Source organism: Nuphar pumila, chromosome 16 (assembly GCF_984573655.1).
Source record: "Nuphar pumila chromosome 16, dmNupPumi1.hap1.1, whole genome shotgun sequence".
Classification (NCBI taxonomy): Eukaryota; Viridiplantae; Streptophyta; class Magnoliopsida; order Nymphaeales; family Nymphaeaceae; genus Nuphar; species Nuphar pumila.
The window spans coordinates 34659085-34674501 of NC_143264.1; positions in this window are offsets into that span (position 1 = coordinate 34659085).

Genomic DNA, 15417 nt, shown 5'->3' on the forward strand with positions numbered 1-15417 from the left:
ATTAGTTGATCCCCTGTTATCATCGCAAAATTTTTCCCCTCCCTTGCAAGAGAGAAACGAATTTTGCGAGTCAAACTCGACCAAAGTTTTGAAAATGGTTTTGAAAATTACTCGCCTCCGTTTTGAAAATTTGAGGGAAAATTTCGTGGAATGGGATCCGCCTGTCGGTACGAGATTCAATCGTTCCTGGCGCCTTTACCAGGGGTAATTGAACCAAAGATCAATTACGTGCTTTAACTTGACTCAAATATCTAAATTATGCTCTATTTTTCCTAGAATGCACAAAGAATAAGGCTTGTGCTATGGAATTTTGAAAAATGCAAGTTTGAGAAAATATGATGTTTGTTTTGGAAAATTGAAATGCATTTAAAAAAGGACTGGAAAATGCTTGAAAATGGAATTCCTGAGAAAATCATTGAATTTTATTGGAAATCAGAAATTTGCATTGGAAAGTGATTTCTCAGGAAAATTTGAACTTTAGAAAATCGATTTTGAAATTTGGAATTGCTTTTATGAGAAAATGGATTTGAGAATTCTGAGAAAATCTAAGAAATTCATTGGAAAATGACTTTTGAAATGGAAAATGAATTCTCAGGAAAACTAGAAAATATGAGAAAATCGATTTTTGAAAACTTGGGATTTTGAAATTTGAGAATTTGAAAACATAGGAAAATCTTGATTTGAACTTGGGAAATGCTTTGAAATGTCATTTGAAAACTTAGGATTTTGAGAAAATCAGATCCTGAGAAAGACTTGAAAATTCTTGAGAAAACTGAATTTTTTTGAAATTGAAATTGGAAAATGAATTTGAAAACAATGCAATTTGAATAATATGAATGAATGAATATGAATTTGAAAAGGGAATTTCATTGATGAATTGGGAAATCCTTTTAAAACTTTGAGAAATGCAATGCATTTTGAAGTTAGCCTAAGAGTGTAGGTTGAATGTGATTGATATAAAGATCATAAATCTTGGTTTTCTTCGTATTCTGACTATGGCCATAAATACGAATCTCACCGAGTTTATAAACTCCATAAAAGCTTGTGCACGTGCCATTCGTGTAAACCATAGTGGATTTGAAATAAATGCACATGGATCATACATCAGATATTGGAATTTTGCAGAAATTAAACTATATGCAATGCAGCCCTATTCTAAGCAGAAAAGTAACTCTTATTCCAAATATTATATTGATTTTTACATTGAATTGAAATAAAAGAAATAAAAGCTAAATCTTCTTCTTGAATGTTCCTGCAAAACTAGAAAACAAGGTTAGCACAAAAATGTAGGTTTTTCTAAATTTATCCGAAAAATATGGAAAATTATCGAATATTATTCAGATATAAACCCAAAATCATACCCACTTTGATATAAACATGATAAATAATGAATAAATTTTGAAAATAAACTTGAAAATTCGAAATTGGGGTCAAAATGACCAAAATACCCCTGATGACCTTGAAATCAAGGTTTTCTGAAAGAATTTTTGTAAATTTTGGAATTTTGAAAATCAAATGAAATAAATCAAACATAATATGATAAAATATAATGATATGCATGAAATTTTGGAGAATTAGAAATTGAAATTTCGAAATTTAGGTCAAAATGACCAAAATACCCCCGATAACAAGACTAATGCCTTGAAACCAGGGTTTTCTGAAATAAATTTTGCAAAAAATGAAAAATGTGAAATGAAAATGACATTGAAATTAACCCTAATATAATTATATATGCTCATGTACATGATAAAAACCTTAAAATGACGAAAATATCATAAAATATCACGTTTAACCTGATTTTCGCTTCTAAACTTAAAGATAAACTAACACATGGAGCAAATGAACTTGGGATTAAGCCAAATTTGGAATGGACACCTAAAATATCCATAAAAACAGAATGGAACTCGAAAATCTATTTTTTTTGTATTTTTAAATATGGAAATTCAAGTAAAAACCCTAAATTTTGTGATTTTTGCCTAGAATGTTGATTCTAAAGGAGATTTAGGATATCAAACTTCCATAAAAAATTCCCAAATTTTATAGGATGACAGAGGACGGTAAGTCAAGGATTTTTTCCTTTTACACTTTCTGATTTTGACCTATGGTCGTGGCTGTGCCACTCCGGCAAGTCGGATCGGAATTCGGCGACTCCAGTAAATGAAGGAAACAGACAGGTTTCGGTAGAAAATGTGGGGAAAATAGTAAACAGATGGTAAAAAGTCTGAAATTGTGGGAAAATGTCCCTGACAAACCGATAAAAATTTTGTCTTTTTACAAAACTGGTATTCGGATTACAGTTTGGAAAAGGGCATGCTTTTATTAGAGACCTAAATCTCTGAGATTTCTGGATATTGAAATCTGTCAGACAGAAATTAAAAACCCGTAAAAAATACTTAAAAAAATCCAAAAATTCCCAAATTTTGAGAAATGACAGGAAATTAGGTTAAAAACAACTTTAATTTTAAACATTTTTGCAGATGGGCTACATATTGGGCGGACTCGGTGCATTAGGATCTGTCTATACCCTGACGAACGAAAATCGAGATTTTCCCACGGGTCTGGGAAATCCGATTTTTGACAGAGATCAAAACTATTTGGAAAAACCTCAAAATCTCCAGAACCTTAGTAGATTCAATCATGAATCTACTGTGAGTTTTTTAGGACAATCCGAATTCTCCACAGGGGTGATTTTGGGCTTTAAAGTCTGCTAAAAAAGAACTTGGATTTTCCAGGAGGGCAGAATCCGATTTTGGATTTGATTTTTTTAAGGAGGGTTCTGAAACTCGAACGGACCTGAGTTTTTGGCAGGGAAACACAAACACATAACTACGACTATAATAATATTTTTAAAATTTATGAATAAAAAATTAAATATGAAATTATAATTGTACTACACGCATGAATTTAAATTTATAAACTATCAATGAAATTTCAATAAGACAACTAACTAAATGAAATGAATGAAAAGCAAACTAAACATGCTGTCTAAAACATGAAAGTTATACGAGAAATAATAAGAAAACAGAAAATAATCGGGGAGGCATACTTGAAATTTGCTTTAGCTATTCGGAATGAGGGGCTTCATCCATTGAACGGATGGACCACCTCATCTGTATAACCCTAAGTTCATGTAAAACCTAAAAAAAGAAGAAGAAAGAGCTTATTACCTTGGCTTGGTAGGCTGGAGATGATGCTGGAACCGATTGGAGATGGCGCCAAGGAAGGAGGACTTGCTGCTGTGGTGGAGATGACTGTCACCGCGGCAAAGCTGGAGCAATGGTGGCTGCTTCAACTATGTTGTGAATGGTGGCTTGGAGACGTTGGAGCAATGACCAAGGAGGGCTGGGAGCTGGCTGCAACAAGATGGAGGTGTGGATCTTGCTGCAAGGCATTGGAGTGGTGCTGGACCTTCAAGGTGGAGGTGTGGCTGCAAGCTGGAGCAAAGGGGGAATCAAGGGAGAGAGAGAGAATGTGAAAGAGAGAGAGAGAGAAAAAGGAGAGAGGCGTAGGTTTCTTTGTGCTTCTTTTTTTTTTTTTGGTTAAAACAAAACTTAGGTCTTTAATGAGAGTGGACTTAGGGTTTTAGAGGGGATAATGAAAGAGAGGGGAATGAGTTTACGTGAATGGCTGGGCAAGAGGGAAAGGAAGGGAGGAAGGAAGGGAAGAAGGAAAGAAAGAAGAAAAAGAAAAGGAAAGAGGAAGAAAAAGGGAAAAAGAAAGAAAAGAGAAAAGGAAAGAAAAATGGAAGAAAGGAAAGAAGAAGAAAAGAGGGGCTGGAGGTTTGGGTGTCCATCTTGTGGGTCCCACCTCTCTAAAATAAAATAAATAAATAAAAATTAATAAAAAAAAACAAACAAATAAAAAGAAACATATTTTTTTTTATAAAATAGAAAAGTAAATGAATGGGACATCTCAGAGCGGGTCCAAATTCCACTTTTAAAATTCATTTTGATGATTAGAGGGGTAAAATAGTCTTTTTAGAAAATTTCCAAACGAAACGAGCTATTTTTGGCAGTTTTTGAAACTAGCTCGGATTTTGAAGTTCAATACCTTGTTGCGAAGCAAATCCAGTGTAGAATTTGAAAATTTAATTTTGAAAGAAATCCAGATTATTTTTCTTGAGAAAATATTTTCAAAACGAAACGAGCTATTTTGGGCAGTTTTTGACACGATCTCGGATTTTGAAGTTCAATACCCCGTTGCGAAGCAAATCCAGTGTAGAATTTTAAAATTTAAGTTTGAAATAAATCCAGATTGTTTTTCTCAAGAAAATATTTCCAAATTTAGAATCCCGGGTGAAAATTGTTAATTTTGGAAACCTAGGGTTTGAAATTGATTTCTAAAAGCTTTTAAAACTCGATCTGGATTGAAATTCATAAAACTGGAGTTCTGGACTTCGAAAATGGAATGAAATGTGATGAAATGTTATGAAATGCTGAGAAATGATATGAAATGATGAGAAATGACATGAAATGCTATGCGGAATGCAGACCCTGAATGAAGAATTTTGGATGTTAGACCCCGATTAAGACTTGTACCAGTTTAAAAAGCATTAAAACTGATAAAATTTGCGAAATGGTTGAAGAAATGGTTTTCGGGACTCTATTGGGTCAGAGTGACACTGGAAATTGGGATTCGAGCTGAATTGAACTAAGATGAGCTAGATTGAGCTGGGTTTTAGAGTTTCAGAACTCCAATGAGCTGACAATGATACTGACTCAACTGACCTTTCTGACTGAATTTTCAAGAAAAGCTGCCATTTTTAGAGAAATGGTACGGAATGGTCATTGGTTTGAAGTGAATTACAGACCAGAGCTGGGTTTGAGCTAGAACAAAAGTCAGTAATACTGACATGAACTAAAATCAAAGCTTGAACACTAGCTCAATTGAGTGAACTCAACTCAATTTCAGCTGAAAGAGCTAAAATGGGCTCCTAGACACTTGGAAATGGTTTTGAACTGAAAATGGAGCGCTTGAACTCCTGGTGAGCTCAAGTTAGACTCTGGGGAACATGACTGACTGGGAATGACTGACTCAGAGACAATTGGTTTGGATTTGAGTGAGAAATGAGCTCATTTCTGAAGAAATGATCCCATTTTAGCAGGAATTGTCAGAAATGAAAATGGTCTGTTCATTGTGAGCTCAGATGAGCTTGAGATAACTGATATTCTAAATGTTCTGAACTGACCAGTGAGCTTTGTTGACTCCAACTGACTGGGGTCCGGGATGACCTAGGGGTAAAATGGTAAATTTCTTAGTAAAAATGGGTAAAGTGGTGATTTTCTGAAACTGACTGGGGGGGTTGACTCCTACACTGACCTGACAGGGTTGGCACTGCCCGAGGAGGGTTGTTTGAGAATGAATATGGAAAATTTGGGGTGTTTACATCCCCCTGTGCCCATGGGGAAGTTCAAAGATCAATTTTGCAAGTTTCACAGAACAGTGGGGCATAATACTGAGAACTGCTTTGTTCTCAAGAATATTGTTCAGGATCTCATCGACAAAAATCTTCTGGTAGAGGATGCTGAAGATGAAAATATGGAAATTCTGAAGAAACCATTTTCCCATCATTCTATAGTTATCATCTCGAAGCAGCCTTTTCATCCACAGGAGTCAATCAGGCCATGCTCTAAAAAAGATATGCAAGCTCAACATCAGGTCCTTGTGCTACAACAAACTCAGTCCAGTACTCAGAAGATGAACCTTATCTCAGCCTTTGGCAAAATAAAGGTATCTGCAAAACCTGCCAAAGCATCCTCTGAGGCTACTAAAGGAATTCCTTAAACACTTCATCAAGCCTGCCCCAGAAAAAAATGAGACATCAACTCAAAAGCCGATAACTGCCTTGTTCAATGTCTCAATTTTGGATCAAGTTCAAGCTTCCGCCAAGCATCAGCAGGTATTGGATGATCTGCTGTGGAAAATCAAGGTGAAGCCAAGCATAACTCCCGAAGACATGGCCCAGATAGTCAATCAGGTCATGACAAATGCTCTCATTACTTTCTCAGATGAGGATCTCCCTAAGCCTCATGTATTTCACAACAATGCTCTGTATGTTGTGATTCGAACCAGAGGGATGACAATTCATCATGTGCTGATAGATTAAGGCAATAGCCTCAACATATGCCCAGAAATGACAGCGAAGGCTTTGGGTATCAAGGAAGAGGAATACATCACAGACCCAATCACTATTTACGGGTTCTATAATCATGGTCAGACTGCAAAAGGAAAAATCTTCTTGAAATTTTTCATCGACTACTCAGTCCATTTAGTTCTCTTCCATGTGGTTAATGTGCCGCCAACGTATAATCTATTGTTGGGACGACCGTGGATCCACAACACGAACGTGGTGCCGTCTACTCTGCATCAGTGTGTCAAGTGGTCAACAGTTGGAATGATCACAACAATCCTGGGCGAGGATCCAGAGCAGAGGCTAGCACAACCCATGGTTCCCAGACCCACTTTCATTACCGATATCCCTAGTATCAGAGAAATTGAAGAGGTCAGTTTCGAAGAAAACTCGAGAATACTATAGATGGCAAAACAACCAGAGCATAGTGGCCATGACCCGATGGAGAGGCCCACAATTCTTCAAGATTGGAGGACGGATTGATTACAGCACATTCAAGGATCATCCCCTATTTTTCCAATTTATGAAAGCCAAACAGAGATTCGATCTGTTAGTAAAGCATGGCTATCAGCCTTTCCAAGGCCTGAGCAAAAGTGGAAATGGTCGTCTCAAGCCAGTAATTCCTCAACATTATCCTTGAGGAGCCGAATTGGGCTTCAACGACAAAAGATCATGAAAGGGGCACTTTTTTTTGTCAAAGGAATGCATTGAGGGCATCTGCTTGTCTTTTCATTTCTATTCTTTTGTTTTCGCACTGGGATGATATCCTGTTTCATTTCAATCATTGTCATTTGATCAATTCTATCTTTCAATAAAGTTGCAAATTTCCTTCATCTGTCTGGATGCCATTTGTCTCTTTACTTCTCATTATCAAATCTTTGCGAAATTGCCATTATTTTGCTCTTTTATTTTTTTCAATTATCTTCTCAATAAAAGCAATTTGTTTTATGATAGGCGATTTCTCTGAATCAATTTATTCTCCAATTTTCAGAATGTCTTCCCGATCTATGAAGAAGCTCGTTCTTAATCCAAATGCCTTTTCGAAGTCAGCAGTGATTCATCAGGTCAAAGTAAGAGCAGAAGCCAGTCAAGCTATAAAGCAGTCAGAAGAACCCACAGAGTTTGATTCAGCTCTTCAAGAATTACCAAAATTTGCATCAATTCAGAAACAAGATGAGCCATCATCCTCAGTTCAAGATCCGACTGATGATATCAATATTGGATCAGAAGATGATCCTAAAATTCTCAAGATTGACAGCAATTTGAGCTCAGAAGAGAACGAAAGGCTCACCAATTTTCTCAAGCCACATGAAGAAGTGTTTGCATGGATGTATAAAGACATGCCAGGTCTGGATACCAAATTGGTTGAACATCGTCTTGTCCTAAAACCAGAGGTCAAGCCAGTTAAACAGAAACTGAGAAAGATAGATCCTCAAGTGGAGCAACATGTCAAGGAAGGTTTGGAAGACCTACTCAAAGCAGAGTTCATTCGAACCATTGACTATCCAAACTGGCTAGCAAATATTGTCGCTGTTCTCAATAAGAATGGAAAAGTTCGAATCTGCATCGACTTCAGAGATCTCAATAAAGCGACTCCTAAGGATGATTATTCGCTTCCTAATATTGGTCTTTTGATCGACAGCACAATGGGTCATGCTATGTTCTCTTTTATGGACGGATATTCTGGATATAATCAGATCAAGTTAGCCGCTCGCGATCAATCCAAGACATCTTTTACTACTCCTTGGGGCACTTTCTGTTATACAGTCATGCCATTCAGACTTAAAAATGCTGGAGCCACTTATCAGCATGCCATGACTGTCATTTTCCATGATCAGATGCACAAAATAATGGATGCATATGTTGATGATATTCTGGTGAAATCCAAAGAGGAAGAAGATCACATCGAAGCTCTCAATCAAGTCTTCAAGAGGCTCATACTTTACAAGCTAAGACTCAATCCACAAAAATGTGTTTTTGGAGTTGAATCAGGCAAGTTGCTATGCTTTTTGGTCAGCAAAAAGGGGATAGAAGTGGATCTCGCTAAGGCTAGAGCCATCATTGACATGCTGCTCTCGACTAATCTCAAAGAATTGTGTAGCCTTCAGAGACGCATGCAATCAATCCGACGATTCATATCCAATTTGGCCATGAGATATGAGCCTTTCAATCATTTACTCAGAAAAAAGTAAAATTTGAATGGGGACCAGAATGCTAGCAATCATTTGAGCGTATCAAGAAATATTTGCTTAATCCTCCTGTATTAAAGCCGCCAGAATTAGGGAAACCCCAACTGCTATATATCTCAGTTAATCAAGTTGCTTGCGGCGAATTCTTGGCGCAATATGAATAAGGCAGTCTGATAGAGCATGTCATTTATTATGTGAGCAAAACCTTCATCGATTATGAGAAGAAATACTCTCAGATAGAGAAGACGTGTCTAACACTGGTTTGGATGTGTCAGAAACTGAGACACTATCTGTTGGCATCTGAAGTCAAGATTCTATCCAAACTAAATCCTCTCAAGTACATTCTCGAGCAACCATTTCTCATTGGACGAATTGCCAAATGGCAAATCCTATTGATGTAGTATGATCTGGAGTATGTCTCCCAACAATCTATCAAAGGCCAAACAATTGTAGACCAGTTGGCAGATTTTTCTTTAGCAGAGGATGTTAAAGCCGAGAATGATTTCCCCGATAAGCGGATTTGCAATATTCAGCAATCTCCAGTTTAGAATTTATTTTTCGACGATTCCAAGAATATGGCAGACATAGGAATCAGGATTTTTCTAATCACACCAAAGAAGAAGATGATCCCCTTTTCTCTCAAACTGGATTTTCAGTGCACTCACAATATGGTTGAGTATGAAGCTTTGATACAAGGTCTGAGAATTCTACAGGACTTCAATGTCAGAAGAGTGCATGCCTATGGTGACTCTTTGCTCGTCGTCAATCAAGTTCTAGCCAAATGGCAAGTGAAGGATAAAAAATTACTTCCTTATCAGAAGATCGTCTCAACTCTTGCCAACAAATTTGAAGAATTCCAACATTTCCATATCAAGAGAGACTTCAATCAAATAGCCGACAGTTTAGCCAATCTGGGATCCATCATGTCTTTCAAGAGCGGAGAATCTTATCGCTCTTTTAAAATTGGCAGACTTGATCAACCTACTTTCGTCCCAGTAGAGCAGATAAACTAGTCTGAGCAAAAGAAAAAGCCTTGGTATCATGACATCAAAAAATTCATTGAAACTAGCGAATTTCCTTTGAAACTCTCAAAGAAAGAGCAACGAACAATTAAGCGCATGTCTGCCCGATATTTTATTCTTGCCAATATTCTTTATCATCGTGGATTCAGTTCTGAATATTTTAGATGTTTGGACAAAAAAGAAGCTAGAGAAGTTGTGCAAGAAGCACATGAAGGCATTTGTGATGGTCATGTCGGCTACCAAACTCTTGTCAACCAAATCATCCAAGCAGGATATTACTGGAGGACTATGCAGCAAGATTGCTATCGTTTTGTGAAGAAGTGTGTTCAATGTCAGATGCATGCACCTTCCATTCATGTGCCAACAACATATTTGCAATTTTTCGTCTCACCATGGCCATTTTCTATGTGGGCTTTTGATGTTGTAGGCCACATCACGCCCTTTGCTTCAAATGGCCACAAATATTTCCTCGCTGCAACCAAATATTTCACTAAATGGGTCGAAGTTATCACTCTACGCACAATAGAAGGTCGACATGTGGTCTCATTCATCCACAAGAATATTCTTTGTCGTTTTGGCATACCGCATGATATCATGTAGGATAATGACAGTCATTTCAAGAATAAGAGAGTGAGGACTTTTTGTTCAAAGTTTGGAATCCATCATCATTTCTTCGCTCCTTATTATCCTCAAGGGATTGGTCAGGCAGAGGCCACCAATAAAATTTTGATTCGAATCTTGGAGCGAACTTTGGAAACAGGCCATGACTGACATGAGAAGATCCATGATGCATTGTGGGCATACAAAACCACCATTCGAACTCCAACTAATGCTACTTCGTCAGAACTTGTCTACGGGACTGAAGTAGTACTTCCTCTACACGTTCAAAAGCCTGCTCTGAAGTTTGCATCACTTCTAAAATTACCGCTTGATCGGTATTAGCAGCAACGGCAGGTACAACTTGATTTGCTCGATGAAAGAAGGCTTAGATCAGCAGAGCATGCTCAGTCATATCGTCAGTGGATAGCCAGACAATATGCAAAATCAGTCATCGAAAGAAAATTTCGAGTCAATGATCTAGTACTCAGATCGACGGCTTATTTCAAGCACCGCCCGGGTGGAAAATGGTCACCGAATTGGGAAGAACCCTATGTTGTCAAAGAGGCATTACTTCGCAATTCATATCTGCTCATCAATGCCGACGGAGTGGAATTACTAGATCCCATCAATGCTCGACATTTGAAAAAAATTTATACTTAAATCATCTGTCTTATTCTTTGTAACTCCTCAAATTTTCTTCAATAATGGTTAAATTCTTCTTTCCTAGTTATACTGGAGCATTTTTAAAATTTTTTATCTACAAATACCCTATATGCAGGCAGGATAAACAAATCTCTCATTTGGCACGCATGTGTACCCATTTACATCATTTTGCATACATAGGCATTCAATTGCATTCGTCTGTGCTCATTTGCATCACTTTGTATCTGCATCAGAAGCTATCCATTCAGGATAAGGGATAATCCTGAGACCTCGACAATCATTCTCATTACAATTCCCAAATATTTTGAGAGCGTTGGTCTCTTTAAAAAATTCAAGTCTCAATTTAAAAACAAGGTATGTTTTCAAAACCCAGTGCTTGAACCGGTACATTTTCAAAATCCAGTGCTCGAATTGGTATATTATCAAAATCCAATGTCTATGTTGACACATTCTCAAAACTCGATATTCATACTGGTGTTCTTTCAAAATTGAGCACTTGAGTTAGTACCTCACTAGTTTGTCGTGTCAGTCGACCTCTTGGGTTCAGGCCTCGTGCTGATCATTCATTAGAATTCAAATTCTATACCAATTTCGGCCCCCAGGCCACCCAATTTTCAATTCCGACCTTTGGGTCACCCAATTTCTAAATTCCCAATTTCGACCTTCGGGTGAATCAAATTCCAATTTCGACCTTCGGGTTAATCAATTTCCAATTTCGACCTTCAGGTCAATAAACTTCCAAAATTCGACCTTTGGGTCAACCAATTTTCAATTTCCAATTTCGACCTTCGGGTCAATCAATTTCCAAATTTCTAATTTCGACCTTTGGGTCAATCAATTTCCAATTTTGACCTTCGGGTCAATCAATTTCCAATTTTTAATTTCCAATTTCCAATTTCCAATTTCTAAATTCTAAATTTCAATTTCCAAATTTCCAATCTCCAATTTCCAATTTTGACCTTTTGGGTCACTCACCAATTTCAATCATTTTTTTATTGCGAGAGACCCTTTTTACAGAGAGAGTTCGAGGGAGCTCATTCTTTTCGCATGCTATCCTTTGTTCACTTAGCCCCTATTAAGGGAGAGTTTGAAGGGACTCGCGTCTTTGTGAACTGTTTCCAAAACAAAATTCTAATTTCATACAAGGAACCCTTAGTTCAAGGAAAACTTCGACGAAAGTTCGCTTTCCTTGTTACCCCAGTTTCACACAAGGCCATTTCATCATGGAGGACCCTCTTTTCAGGGAGAGTGTGATGGACTCGTTCCTTCATGACCAATTCACCGACCTCACTATTACCGGCCCCATTTCCATAAGAGAAGCCTAATGTTAGGAAGTTTTGACAAAAGTTTAATTTTTATTCGAAAGTTCATTTTGCAAACACCTTCTCTTCAGGGAAGAGAGGAGTAATTTCTATTTTCCATTTCTGAATCTTCTCCTTTGGGGAAAGGAGAAGAAAATTTTTGTCACGAATGCGTTGAGTCGTGCTTCAAATGCTCGCTTTTACGAATGATTTCAAGAACATTTTGCCAATTTGTCATTAAATATTTGTTGATTTCAAAATCTTTATTGCAAAAAAATTATTACCTCAGGATACCTTCAGTATTACTTCCGAAAGGACAAAGCTTTTGCGAAGAAAGATTCAAAATTCAAATCCTTTCTATTGGCCAACCAAAAAGATGAAGGATAAATCCTCGATATGGCCAACAAAGTAAATTCAATGTTGTTGCAAAGTCATAAGTGATCGATATTGATCATAGTCAATGGCACATTTTTAAAGATCATTCTTGGAAAATAAAACAGTCAAAATATCCTGGGTGATACTAAAAAATCCACTCAATTTCCATATTTTCTTAATCATTTAAGCTGCAATTAAATATCTGAAAAGGGATCTCTCAATTGTCGTCAAGATGAAGACAAATTAGGCGAGTTAGACCCCCGGGGCCAAAGAAGATTTGGATCATCTCCAAGATGAAGGAATTTGTGACAAATCCTTCCAGAGAAAGTTTAGATCACCGTCAAGATGAAGGCGACTGCGATGAGCCTCCCGACAAACCCTAAAAGATATTTAATTTCTGTTATCATCAAGATATTTTTAACCAAAGAGCCAATAACCGTCAATATAATCCCTGAGAGAAAAGAAGGATCGAAACAACATCTCTGAGATGAAGGAGTTTGTGACGTACCCTTCCCCCCCCCCCCCCAAAAAAAAAAAAGAAAAAAAAGAAAGGAGAGAGAAAAGTCAGGACATCTCCAAAATGAAGGATGATGTAATAAAATCCCCAAAACCCAAGAGAGCTCTATTTCTGCCAAAAAGAAAAAGAGTGCAGAAAGATCATCATGAGAAAAGAATCCCAGAATATCAAACTGCCAAATCTGTCAAGAATCCTCTTTAAATTTTGTGAAATTCTATTATCAATATTCTTTCACCAATTGCTTTCACAATATCAAGAATACTCTCTTTTCTGATCATATCAAGGAAATTGATAGCTTTCTTGAAAGAAAGTCAATTGCAAGCAATTTGAATTCGAATCTTGATTCTACGAAGTCAAGCTCAGTTCGAGGTAATACTTCAGGTAGAAAAGAGGGAATATTTTTAAAACAATATGCATCGCTTTCAACCATTTTTAATCAACAATAATTTTCAACATTTTGACAATATTTTCTAGTTGTCCTAGCATGAAGCGAGAGCTTGAGGTTCATCTTTGGCGCATCCTAACACCATTTGTTATCCCTTTTAGGACTTGATAACGAGAGTTTTCAAGATTCCTTCCATTCTGTTGGTATAATCTGAGGGCCTGAGTTTTCAGATTCACACACTTCCCTGTGTCCCCACTGTCCCACCATAGACAATCCAATTTCGGCTTGAGGTTAAGTCACAAATCATTTTCTCGCAAAAGGTCATTAATTTCAAAAGTTATTTAGTCTCAAGAATAAGGCGCCCAAAATCAAACCCCTTTTCAAACTTTAGAGACCCCAATTTCATTCTTTTGCAAAACTTCTATCAGATTCATTGTGCGGAAGTCTGAAGGTTCCATCATGGGTACTTCTTTCAAGAATCCCATCATTTCATTCCCGGTTAGGTTAAGGGTTAAACCTGAGCCTCATTTTGATAAGGTATTTTATTTTCCGGTTAGGTTAAGGGTTAAACTTGAGCCTCATTATGATGAGGTATTTCATTTCCCGGTCAGGTTAAGGGTCAAACCTGAGCCTCGTTTCTACATGAGGTATTTCTCATCCCATCCAGGTTAAGGGCAAAACCTGAATCTCACTTCTTTGAAGTAAATATTTTCTTCTTCATTCTCTATTTCATATCTACCATTTTTCATCAGGGCTAATATCTTCATACCCAGTCAGATCCTTCCAACTGGGGCATTTTTATAGCCCAAATTTGGTATGTTTTTCTTTCCCACTAAGCTCGACCCTAAACTAGCTTAGTAGCAAAGAGGGGCATTTGTAAACACCCCAAATTTTCTTATTCATTTTCAAACACACTCATCGTGCAGTGCCAACCCTGTTAGGTCAGTGCAGGAGTCAAACCCCGAGTCAATTTTAGAAAATCACCATTTTACCAACTTTTATTAGGAAAATTACCATTTTACCTCTAGGTCATTCCAGACCCCAATCAGTCAGAGTCAACCAAGCTCATTGGTCAATTCAGAACAGTTAGAATATCAATCACTTCAAGCTCACCCGAGCTCACAATGAAGAGACTATTTTCATTTCTGACCATTCCTGCCAAAATGGGATCATTTCTCACTCAAATCCAAGTCAATTGTCTCTGAGTCAGTCATTCACAGTCAGTCATGTTCTCCAGAGTCTAGCTTGAGCTCACTGGGAGTTCAAGTGCTCCAGTTTCAGTTCAAATCTACTTCCAAGTGTCTAGGAGCCCATTTTAGCCCGTTTCACCTCTTTCAGCTGAAATCGAGCTGAGTTCAGTTAGTTGAGCTAGTGTTTGAGCCTCGATTTTAGTTTATGTCAGTATCACTGATCTTTGTTCTCGCTCAAACCTAGCTTAGATTCATAATTCGCTTCACTCCAGTGACAATTCCGTACCATTTCTCTAAAAATGACAACTTTTCTTGAAAATTTAGCCGGAAAGATCAGTTGAGTCAGTGTCTTGTCAGTCCAGTTGAGTTCTGAAACTCTAAAACCCAGCTCAAACCTTAATTTTCAGTGTCACTCTAGCCCGATAGAGCCTGAAAACCATTTTTTGAACCATTTTGCAAATTTTATCATTTTTTTACACTTTTTGAACTGGTACAATTGCCAATCGGGGTCTAATGTCCAAATTTTTTCATTCAGGGATAGCATTTTGCATGGCATTTCATGTCATTTCTCATTATTTCATATCATTTCTCAGCATTTTATAAAATTTCATCACATTTCATTTTATTTTCGAAGTCCATAACTCCAATTTTATAAATTTCAATCCAGATTGAGTTTTAAAAGTTTTCATAAATCAATTTTAAACCTTGGGTTTCTAAAATTGACATTTTTACCCCTAGGATTCTAAATTTGGAAATATTTCCTCGAGAAAAACAATCTGGATTTTTTTCAAACTCAAATTTTAAAATTCTAAACTAGATTTGCTCTGCAACAGGGTATTGAACTTCAAATTCCGGGCTTATTTCAAAAACTGCCAAAAATAGCCAAAAGTTTTCTCAGAAATTTTACAAAGTCATTTTTGCTTTTGTCACAAGTGGGACCCACTCTGAGTGGAGTCACACTGAAGCCTTTTGTCTTTATTTCAACATTTCTTTTTTTAGAAATCGCGTGGGTCACTCCAATGCGGCACCCACTTTGAAATTCTTT